Below are 10,989 nucleotides of genomic sequence, written 5' to 3' on the forward strand. Positions count from 1 at the left end.
ATGATATTGACTGAAGATGTGGACAAGCTTACGGAAATGATAAATAAAAAGTGAGGTAGACTTGTCTTCTGTGGAATATTTTCCATTTTAGTCAAATGGGTCTCCCTGCCTCTTCTTGGCATCTGTCAGAAATTTACAAGCCAGGGTAAATTGCAACTCTGGTTTAGCACTTCATTGCGATGCATCATTTAAAAGGTATGACAGTTTTGCAGTTTTCCAGTAATACCAGGAAAATGGAGAAAGGTTATACTTAGGCTTAGCAAAGAGGATTTTGGTCTACCATTTATTCTCCAAACCAAAACAAAAAAGGAGAAGGAATTTTGAGTGGCACTTCAATGTAGGAAGCTGTTTAGCTTCTACAGATGACTTTCAGGTGGCAAGTCCCACAGCACTGTGGGGAGCAGAGGTGAAGAAGTGAAGAAAAAGAAACTATTAGCCATTGTGTGAGACCCAAATCACTGAAAAAAGCCCATAAAACATAAGAAAATTCTAGTGCTCCTACACAGACACAAGAAATCTCAGCAGAGCCTCTTACAGCAATGGTGCTCATTCTCATTCTGGAGATCATTAGCATCCATGTGAGACGCAGGTAATAGTAACAGCTGAGTTATCAAAGCACTTTCTTAATGGAGAAACATAGAAGCAAAGCAGAAATCCTTCCCTTCACCCATAAGAGGACTTAGAGTGCTATTTGGAAGGTGTTGGAGTCAACGTGCTCAGCCAGCAGCACACCCCTATCACCCAGCAAACATCCACCCCACAGGCAGGTGTATCCTCAGAGTGACCCAGCAGGAGGCTCATCTCACTGGCAGAAACACAAGCCCAGAGACACTGGGTAAGGAGCACCTCAAGGCTCATTAGGACAAAGGAGGTAGATTTGAAACATATGTCTGAGACTTGCACAAAATGTCCCAGTGGACTCTACTTGGCACTTGAGCCAAGGTTTGCCACTGTTTCCAGTGATAATCACTTCCCCATGCATATTCTCACTGATAAGTCCAAGCCATACAAAGAACCCTGAGTTCCCTTGTTTCAAAAAAATTCAATTCCACAGTTGAGCTAATGAAATGTTACATCACCTATATAGAGATACAGAGTTAATAACATAGAAATCCAGATTTAATAGTTATATAAACTTGAATTAAATGCTTAATGCTTTTCATTAGACTAATAAATAATTCAAGAGAGAGTTCATAGTTTTACTTACTTAATGAACAAAGTATGCTTTCATTGTGACACGTATCCTAGTTCATCATATCAGGCAAATGGGACAAAGCATTCCAACTTTCCTTCAAAGAATGACATTTTTAAGTAGAAGAACATAGATAATAAATGAAGGTCCTTTGACTCCCATTTCACTGCTGCATTTAATTTGAGTATCTCCTCTTCTTGTTTCAGGTCCCACAGAAGTCCTTCCCTCTCTGTTCACCCAGGTTTTCTGCCTGCCATGATGGTGATGTTTCTACTAAACCAATGTTAGGCTTGATGCCAGACTTTCTGCAGCAGTGTTGTTCTCCATTAATACCCATTAACTCCATCTACAGCATGCCCTGGCTTAGATGGTTTGCCAAGTCCTGGCTCTGTCTTCATTTATCTCCTGGTTCCACCATAAAGAATATGAGAAACTACTCTATTTTTACTTATGATAAAGTCATTTGAGGTCAGAACTTATCACTAGAACTCTTTTATGTTTGAATAACCCAGCAAATAGGACGAATGGCCTAGAGAGATTATTATATTCTTTTAAAAATATAAAATTTGCAGCTGCTCATTGAGCAAGTACACTTCTAAGGTGTGTGAATATTCCATACAGGTTTGAAAACCTCTCTAGACTCATAAAACCGTTTGGATACTGCACTAGGATGCCAGGAGATGCCACCTATCCTTCTGCAATACCATTTTCATTTGTCTTCCCTTTGATTCAAGGAAAATGGTTGCCATTAATTCATTTGACAGCTGACAAAGTCTGAATTGGGTAATTGAAACATGAATAATCCATTAACAAAGTCTACCTGTTTCTGTGATACTATTCTCATTCAGTTCCCTAGGTGTCTTCCAGCAGATTTCAGTAAATAATGGATTGCAACTGCAAACTGGAAGTGTACATATTTTGATCATTAAACAACAAAGCACATGGTGTATCCATAATATTTTATGTGATAAAACTGTTACGTAGAGCATAAGACCAGTAGTGAATTTACATCCTGCAACTGGGGTCCTGTAATTCAATAAACTTGAACATGAATTTTTCAAATTGAATAACGTAAGTGATGATATGTGTCCTGTTTTCAAAAACATTGTCCCTCTACGGTGTCAATTGACATTAGCAGTATTTTCAGGGCAGAACAGTTCTCAGATTAAATTAACACCCAGTGACATATAGTTTCTTCTCTTGTTGACAATAAATGTTTAAATAAGGCACATTGTGAGAATAGCAGGTGTCTGTTCAATTTCTCAGTGACCAACTTGCAATTTTTTTTAAATTATTGAGTAGGTCAAACTTTCATGCTAAACTGGTTGTGACAGTTATCTCACAAAACTGAAGTCTCGATGAGAATCGCAGTGCTCCATTCAGGAAATCATCACACTTATCTCTTCCCAGTGGCCCACTGTGCCCAATTTATCATGGTTAACAGAGAGCAGATCTTTTCAGGTTCCAGACTCCACTTTAAAACTCATTCATTGTATTTGGGTTGCTCATTTTTATCCCAGATAATTGTGCATTCATTTTTTATTCTTAATTCATTCTCTCTCTCCATTTTTTTCTTTTTTTTTTTTAATCTTGCAACTTACTAAATAATATAATATTATAATAATATAAGCTATTAAAACAAGAGAATTAAGACAAAATTAACATCTTTGTGGATGGTGAAAAGAGAAATGTGATTTTGTATGTGATTTCCTGGATATGCACAATTTCTATAGAATTGAGATGGGTGAGGTAAAGCAAAACTGTATTTATTTGCAGTGACATGGGAAAGATTCTGGGATAAGTTTGTATAATTTCTGTGGCTAGATTTAGCCCGTAGGCTGTGGGAAATTAGATTCACAAAGTTGTCACAGTTGATGAAAGAGTAGCAGTGTGTTTCTGTGTGTTTTTTAAGGAGAAAGAGAACATTACTACTGATGAAAATAGTATATCTACGGTGTCCCAGTTTGAGTGACAAGCATGTCTCCTACTTCAGCTATCAGAAATAAATTTAAGTAAGGCTAGGGTTCCACCCTAATTTCTAGAGGCACTCCAAACAGCAATTCATGACATCCAAATATACTGGGAAACAAGTATCAATTGGCTGTGCCAATTTTTTCTCTACTATTGAGGGAACTTGGACCATTCTGTTTGTCTAGGACCCAGGTTCATCTCACCTAATATCAACAGTGTTACATTTATGCATCTGTTCTACTATAATCATCTACCTCCATTTATAGTCACAGCAGAAAGATAAAATGCATTCAGCAGATAATTCATCTCAAATTAAGTGCCTGAAGCAGATGGGACAAATCCACCTCTGGATTTGCCTATTTCTCTCAATTGTGAGCAGAAGAAACACAGAAGACGCCTCTCCACTCAGAGATCTAACTTTTAAATGGCAGAAGTTACATAAATGTAACCCTGCTCTCAGGAACAGACAGTACATTTATATAACAAGGTAATGACCCCAGACAATGAAACAGAAGAACTTGAACATCAGGTACAGAATATGAAAGGGGATGGGATAGGGATGACAGAAACTGGGAAATTACATCCACTGTTGCAGCACAGCACTAAAGGGCACACAGGACTTACATGAAAGAGAAACACAGGTCATAAAACAGCAATATACATTGGTGGCTACAATTATGAGAGAGAGCATGAGCAAAACAGGAATTGCTTTGTTCAAAGTCCCTTAACAATCTTAAAGAAATTATGCAAGGTCTCACTGCTAGACAGTCCCATGGATGTAAGTAATCATCCAATTACCTGCACAGAAAACTTCAGTGCTAGTACAGAATAGTCTAATGAGCTCTTTGAAAATTGTGACATACTGGGAAATATTATCTTTCCAGATATGAGACAGAAAACAAATGTTCATCCTGACAGAGGTCCAGTTATTGTGACAGCCAGTAGGTTTCTAGGCCAAACCACCGCAAGCAATATTCAAACAACTTAGTCTGGCACTTCAACAAACTCTCTTTCTAATGCAGCATCTCCATTCAAGAGTGAAATGTGCAATAAAGCAAACTTCTACCCAGAGCATCCAAAAACCTGCTGCCTTTCCAAGTCAATGAAAGAAACTGGTTGTGAAGTCAGACAGTTTGTTGTCAAAGCCAAAAATACAGTGTGGTCTTACCCAGATTTTGCACCTTCACTGCTTCCAGGTCAAAGTATAGCTGATTTGTCATTAACAAATTAGGGTCTACCACTTACTTTCCCTTTGTCTAGAAATTAAAAAAAAAAAAAATTGGGGGTTTTGCAACAAGGATGAAAATGAGAGAAATCATAATTTGGGAGGGCAATAAACATTCTGGATATAGGTCTTTTCTTCTTAATTTCTACATTCAAACCCGGCCTAGGCCACCAGTGGCTGGAACACACTACTGCCCAGCATCCCTTTGGCAGTCCCTAATGAAAGAAAAGGTGGTCTCAAGCAGGCTTCTCATGGACGATTGTCCCTAACAGAGAAACATAACCACAGCAAAAATTATCTGAGGCCATTTTGCATAGTTCCTGGTAGTACACAGGAGGCTGAATGGGTGATGAAATGGAAATGTACCTGTCTTTGTTAGGATAGTCATTCCATACCTCCTCTGCGCACTTTGACAAGGTAGATCAAACTACTGGTTTTCATTAGGGACATCATCATCATCACCATCAAATTTCAGATATGCAGTGATGTGGTAATAAAAAGGTTCACTGCTTTCATTGCCTAAGTAGGCTGAAGCCTGCTTCTAACTAAGTGTGACCTGTGACAAACAATGAACAAAATAAAAATTCAAACAAGCATAACAACAACAAAAACCCAACACAAACAACACTATAAATCATTTTATTGTATATGCATACATACATACATATATATATACACACACACACACACATATATATATATATATATATATATCAATAAATAAAACACTGTTGTAGGCAGTCAGACCACACCACCACCTAGAGATGCCAGTATTAAATCTTGGTTGGTCCTTGTCACTGTGTGTCTGAGAGACTCTTCTATTTTTAGTTTGCTGAGTATGACAGATCTTCTATTACAGCTACTCCAAAAAGTTCTTTGGTGTAATTCCTGGGTTTGTAGTTTTGAAAGGAAAGAAATCTGCCATTCCTTTAATGGGAAATCTCCAGCAGGAGAGAAAAGAACAAAGCAGTGGGATCGTTCCTCTGCATATCCAGCTGAACTGGGTATTCCAAGAGCATCTAAAAATTCATCCTTATCTAAAGATTTAGAACAGAACCTATAAAAATTATGGTGCAGTCAAAATAACATTTCTTCACAGGAACACTCAATGAAAGGTCTATGAAATAAAATAGATCTATCTGAAACTGTCTGCATCTGGACCTGATGTGGTCATAGAACAGTTGCTGACTAATTACTTCCAGCATGGAAAAAATGGATTAAGATATAGATTAGAAATTACAGTAGTCAAAAGCAAAAAATGCATTTTTTCCATTTCCCAATCTCTTTGTAAAAATAGATAAAATTTGCGCAGCCATGCAAACTCTCTCTGGTTTACATTTTGGTCCATGATTGTGATAGTTGTTCTGAGAAATTGGGATCGACACTTAGATTATAGGAACAACTCCCAAAATAAGGTATGAGACACTTAATCTACCAATTTAGACGTGAAGCCCAAGGCTTCCTTTAGAGCTGATTCTGCCTCTTCTTTGGGATTACCTGTACCAGCCCCAATTACTTATTTAATTCACTTATTTGGAAAGGATATAGAGGCTTCAGCATACTGGGAGAAGAGTGTTGAAGTGGAAAAAAAAAATCTTTTAATTCACCAGGAAAATAATTGGAGTCACTAAAAAGGTGAATGAAAAATTTTATATAACCAACCATCATTCATGTCTCTGTCCCTTTTTTTGTCCTCACATGTTATTCACAAATTTCTTCTATTCACTTACTTACTGCTTTCTTTTTGAACATTAATTTGTGTATTTCTTAATACCAAACATGACAAATTTAGGCAGGATTAAATAGAATAATTATGTTCTTTCTTTATTATATCACGTGGCCCTGACTCTTTCCAAACAAAACCAAATAAAAGTTAGCTATTCTAGAGGAGGTGGCCAAGGACTGACTAACTCACATAATCAAGAAATGTGATTTTTCCTCTTGCTGTTATCATGTTTCCTCCAAATGTAATTAAAAATGGATATAAGTGTGTAATCCAATATGACTTAGTAGACTACTTTCTCAAAAAGAGCAGCCAATAGTTTCAGGAAAGAGTATTCATATTAATTAGTAAAACAAATGCTTTTAGCTTAACATAAGATGTTTTCATTTCATTAAAAATGGCCTGAGTAGTCAAGAAACACCGTCTTTTCCCTCCACCAGAAAAGATTTGGTACAAATTTGTCAAAAGTGCATTGCTGGGAATAAAATACATCACATTTGAACAAGGAGTATACATCATTTAACATGCAAAAAAGCGTAAGGTTGTATTAGTTTCTAATATGAAAAATAATTATTCTTACTGATATTATGAAAACAATTTCTCTATTGCAACATAACATGAAATTTATAGGTCGATAACTTGTAAAACACAGCGGTAATGTTTTCATTGAAGAGATTATTTAATTTAATCTAGGGTGGATAGGTAGAAATAATATATAGAAAAAGTCCAGATTTTTTTCCCAAAGAGTCTGTGCTACTAGCTTCTTTAAATAGACCAGTTTTATCTTAGTACTGGGAAGTTCAAACACCATGGTGAGAACTGGGACAAAATGAGACATAGAATAGACAGATCTATCAACTGATCTTCATAGGTAAGTTATTTATATGATTTTTTTTAAGAGAATCACACAGTTCCCACATAAATATTAGTCCTTTACTACTTTGCAAATAGCTCAGAAACAGTCATAGCCATAGGCCACAGACCACATGCAGGCTTTGACAAGACAACCTGATGAAAGAAGAGAAAAACACATTTGGTAAATTCAGATGTTTGTTAGTATTAAAAGAAATAGTGGTTGTCACTCTGTCTGCTGGCAAAGAACAGTGATTTTCAGGTATGGTGATAAAAGAGGTGCATAAAGAAAATATTTAAATGAGAAAAATTTAATAAATACATACACTTTTTATTGAGAGCTCCTGCAAAACATCAGAAACAGGTGGATTGAACATCACTGGTCTCGAGATGCCCATCAAAGCTGCTCTATCACACCCTCCTCACCTGCGCAAGGAACAGAGAAATACGATGAGCAGCTTGTGGGTCAAGATAAGGACAGGGAGTGATCACCCAGTGGTTACAGCCACATCAGAAACAGACTCATCTTGGGCAATTAGTTTAATTTTTTTCTTTGAGTTGATTGCTAATGAGAAAAATTAAAATTAAATCTTGAAACACCTTCCCCCTGCTCCTTCCTTCCTGACAGATTCAACTTCACTCCTGATTTTCAATACCTTCTGCCCTCCAGTGGCTCCTGACCTGTTAGTAAAACAAGGCAATCCTAAATCTGCAACTTAATCAATTTCTCACAAGGCAAAAAAAAAAATATTCTTTAGCCTTATGAGAGTATGTTATGTGAGAGCCTGGGGTGTTCCAAGAAGCTTCTTATCTCGTGGGGTTTTCTTTCTTTTATGGAAATTACTCCAAATGAATTCCATCTAATCTTCTTATTTATTAAATATTCTGCCAGCGCAATATTTCTCTGCTTCCCTTAATCTGTTATTCTTATATTAGTTCTAAGATATTGTCAGACAATGGCCTAAACTCAAATTTTTATTAGTCTTTGAACAAAAACGTTTTAGTTCACATGGCAGGTTTAAAAAGGTTGTCTCTTCCATAATCCTTGCCCTTAAAACACTCAGTGAAATGAACTTGCAAGTCTATTAACACTCATAAATTGTGTTCTTTCTAAGCTAACATCAAAGCAGAAGTAGAAAACCTGGAAGTGGTGCTTCTTAGGTTCATAGCTCTATAGAAGCCCAGTCTCTAAATGTCTTCTTAGTCACACAATTCAGGGTGGCTCACGAGGTACATCTAAATCATCTAGTTGTAAAACACCCACAAATCTACATCCCATACTAGATACTGACGTCAGTGCAAGAGCTGAGTGGACCCTCTTTCTTCAATGCATTCTGGTTCCTACCAGAAATAAAACAAGACATAAACAGTGAGGAGAGTAGACGTGCAGTCAAATGGAATCCTGTCTACATGTCCTGAAGACTAAGAGTGCTGGGTTCTTTTCTGTTTTATAAAAACTTTCAGAAATATTGGAGACTTTGTTTTACCTGGTCACATTCTGAAGTACTGTGTAGCAAATATTTTTCCTTTACTCATTTGCTGCTAGGATAAGCATTTAGGATCATTCTCAGATGGAAAAAGCTAAACGAGAGCTTTGAAAGAAAAGCCAAACAGGCTACCAGTATGGCTGAGGGATGATTAAATATTTTATGAAATACCCTGTCTTATTGTCCTTCCTGAAAAGCCTGTGAGAACAGCACATCCTTATCCGTGATACCTTGGCATCTGTGGCTACAGTCTCCCATGTTACCTCACTAACAATCAGCAGTCCTCTACAAAGCTGTTATTTGCAATAATATTGCAACTATATTATAACTGAAATAGCTGGAATATATTTTCTTCAAGTCCAGTGGGACTTGAAGTAAACCACAAAAACTGACAGTCCTCCATGCCTTCATTTATTTAATAGAGCTGGCTGAGCAAACTCAACAGCATTGTAGTGTCCAGTGTAAATAGTTCCCCAGCTGCTGTGGAGATTCAAGAATTAAAATCTATAGAACAAACTTGCTTGGAAGAAAACACAACAAATAAAGTAATTAATATTTTTCCACCTAAAAATCTGAAGCATCAGTCATTTTTCGGGAAATTGTGACCAGTTCTATTTCTCAGTCAGCCTTCAATTTCAGCACCACTGTCTCAAAGACCAAGCAAGAAGTTCCACTGACTGACACCAGTACATTCTGCTCCTATTGAAGGGACTTTTTTGCTCGTATTGCCACAAGCAAAGCACCCATAAAATTCAGGTAGTCACATACATTTTAAAAGTACACATTCTGGCCTTTATATCACACCCCCAACACCACCAACTGAAGCAATTTTGCTTAAGATGTCTCTTAATCAATTTTTTTTTCCTTCCTCGAGTGAATCTGCAGTTAACATGTTTGTTTAGGGAAATGCACCATGTCAGTGTAGGGCAGAGAAGCACAACAGCTGCAGGTATTAGCATGCCATTGCAACAGCAATATCTATCCACAACAAAACACCTGCTAGAGCATTTCACAAAGGGAAGAGCAGCTCATGTGAACAAGACATCACACAAGCACACCAGCTGTATCCTGAGGCACTGTTCTCCAAAGTTTGGAAGGAGGGGGAGTTAGGTTTGCTTTCAGTCAGCTGTCAGGAAACTAAGCACATTGGGCAAACTTGATTCCTGTTACAAACTGATACATTCTGCTGCCAAGTTTCCTTATGCCTCATTTAGATTTCTCCCCACAAAACAGGAAAGTATAGCTCTGGAACTTGTCCCAGGCAGTTAGACCACTATATGGTATGGAAAGAGCACCACTTTTGCTTACAGCATGCTTTTCAGTAATACAAACAGCAACAGGATAAATCTGAGTCTGTAATTATGTCTCTATTTAAAATAAAGAGAAAGCTAAGCTAACCAGGATTATAGGCAGAGAAAAGAGAAATGGGAGGAGCAAGATAATTCCATTTTAAAAATCACAGTAGAGGAGTATCTCATGAAAGGTGGGTGTATCTGGGATGGTGTCTCTACTCTAACTTAACAGTGATTTCCTGCAAAACTCTCCCTTCCTGATAAAGTAGGAAATATCTGCAGAAATTTGAAATGCATATTTCACTATCAACCAAGTTCATACTAAATTAAAAGTGATCTCAAGTAGCAAAAATAAAGTAAATCAGATGTTGTGCAGATCATAATTCAGTAAGAGAAGTTAAAAATGTGTTGAAAGATAGATTATGACAGGCCACACAAAAATATAGGCAAAAACTAAGATTTTCTTTTTCTGGCAATTTCTGAACAGAAAAGTCCCAGTTTTAGGGTCCACTGAAGGCCTAGTTTATTGAAAAACAAAACCAACCTTTATGCTATTTTCCTTTGGTGTATTCACTGCCCCAGGGAGGTTTGCAGGCCCAGGAGAAGTGAAAGCCCACGCAGAAAACTGCAGCTGCCGTTTGCCATCGTTTGCTGGTGGGTAGACAGGCAAGGGCCCAGCTTTACCCCTGCCTTGCTAAGGAGCTACAGCTGCTCTGATAACCCCAGGTGGGAACAGGTATTCCTGTATTCCCCCTTCCTAACTGCCAGTGACCAACTCACGCAGAGGATTGGAGCAGCTGGAAAAAGAGGACTTTGGGGGACCTAATGTGTGCTCCTGGCTTCTGCCCTCACCCCTCTAGCCGAAGACTGGGCTGGATAATAGATTTGGGCTTGAGCTGCTCATCTCATTTCCATTTCTAAATGTCTACCTTTTCTTAAGCCACTTTCTAAAACCCAAATGTTACCATTTCTCACTAGAGTAAAGAGCAAAGTCTGAATTAATTCCATCATTGAGAAAGGCAGTGTTGTTTTTTAATTAGGGAAATATTCTGGCCCCATCACTGCATCACTAGTAGTTTTACCACCCAGAAGTGTACAGTAGAGTATCAGTTTGTCCATTTATTTTCAGTTTTCAACAAGAAACAAAGCTTATCTGGAAAGGCAGCATCATCTGACCAAAAAAAAAAAAAAAAAAACAAAACACCCACCCAGCTGGTTTGCTAGAGGTTATTCTTCCTTATCTCGCT

At 37.6% G+C, this 10,989-nt stretch overlaps 1 long non-coding RNA gene across 1 annotated transcript; it reads right to left on the minus strand.

The window, feature by feature from the left end:
* Window positions 1-5,120: 5,120 nt before the first annotated feature.
* On the minus strand, window positions 5,121-10,379 carry LOC136287807 (uncharacterized). The gene is made up of 3 exons (XR_010720349.1): window positions 10,287-10,379; window positions 7,290-7,389; window positions 5,121-7,119 (listed from the first exon to the last, which is right to left on the minus strand). It is a non-coding gene; the product is annotated as an uncharacterized lncRNA (long non-coding RNA).
* Between the last annotated feature and the right edge of the window lie 610 nt (window positions 10,380-10,989).

The sequence above is a fragment of the Chamaea fasciata genome, unplaced genomic scaffold (assembly GCF_029207755.1).
Source record: "Chamaea fasciata isolate MVZ Bird 193981 ecotype frontalis unplaced genomic scaffold, bChaFas1.0.hap1 SCAF_3, whole genome shotgun sequence".
NCBI lineage: Eukaryota > Metazoa > Chordata > Aves > Passeriformes > Sylviidae > Chamaea > Chamaea fasciata.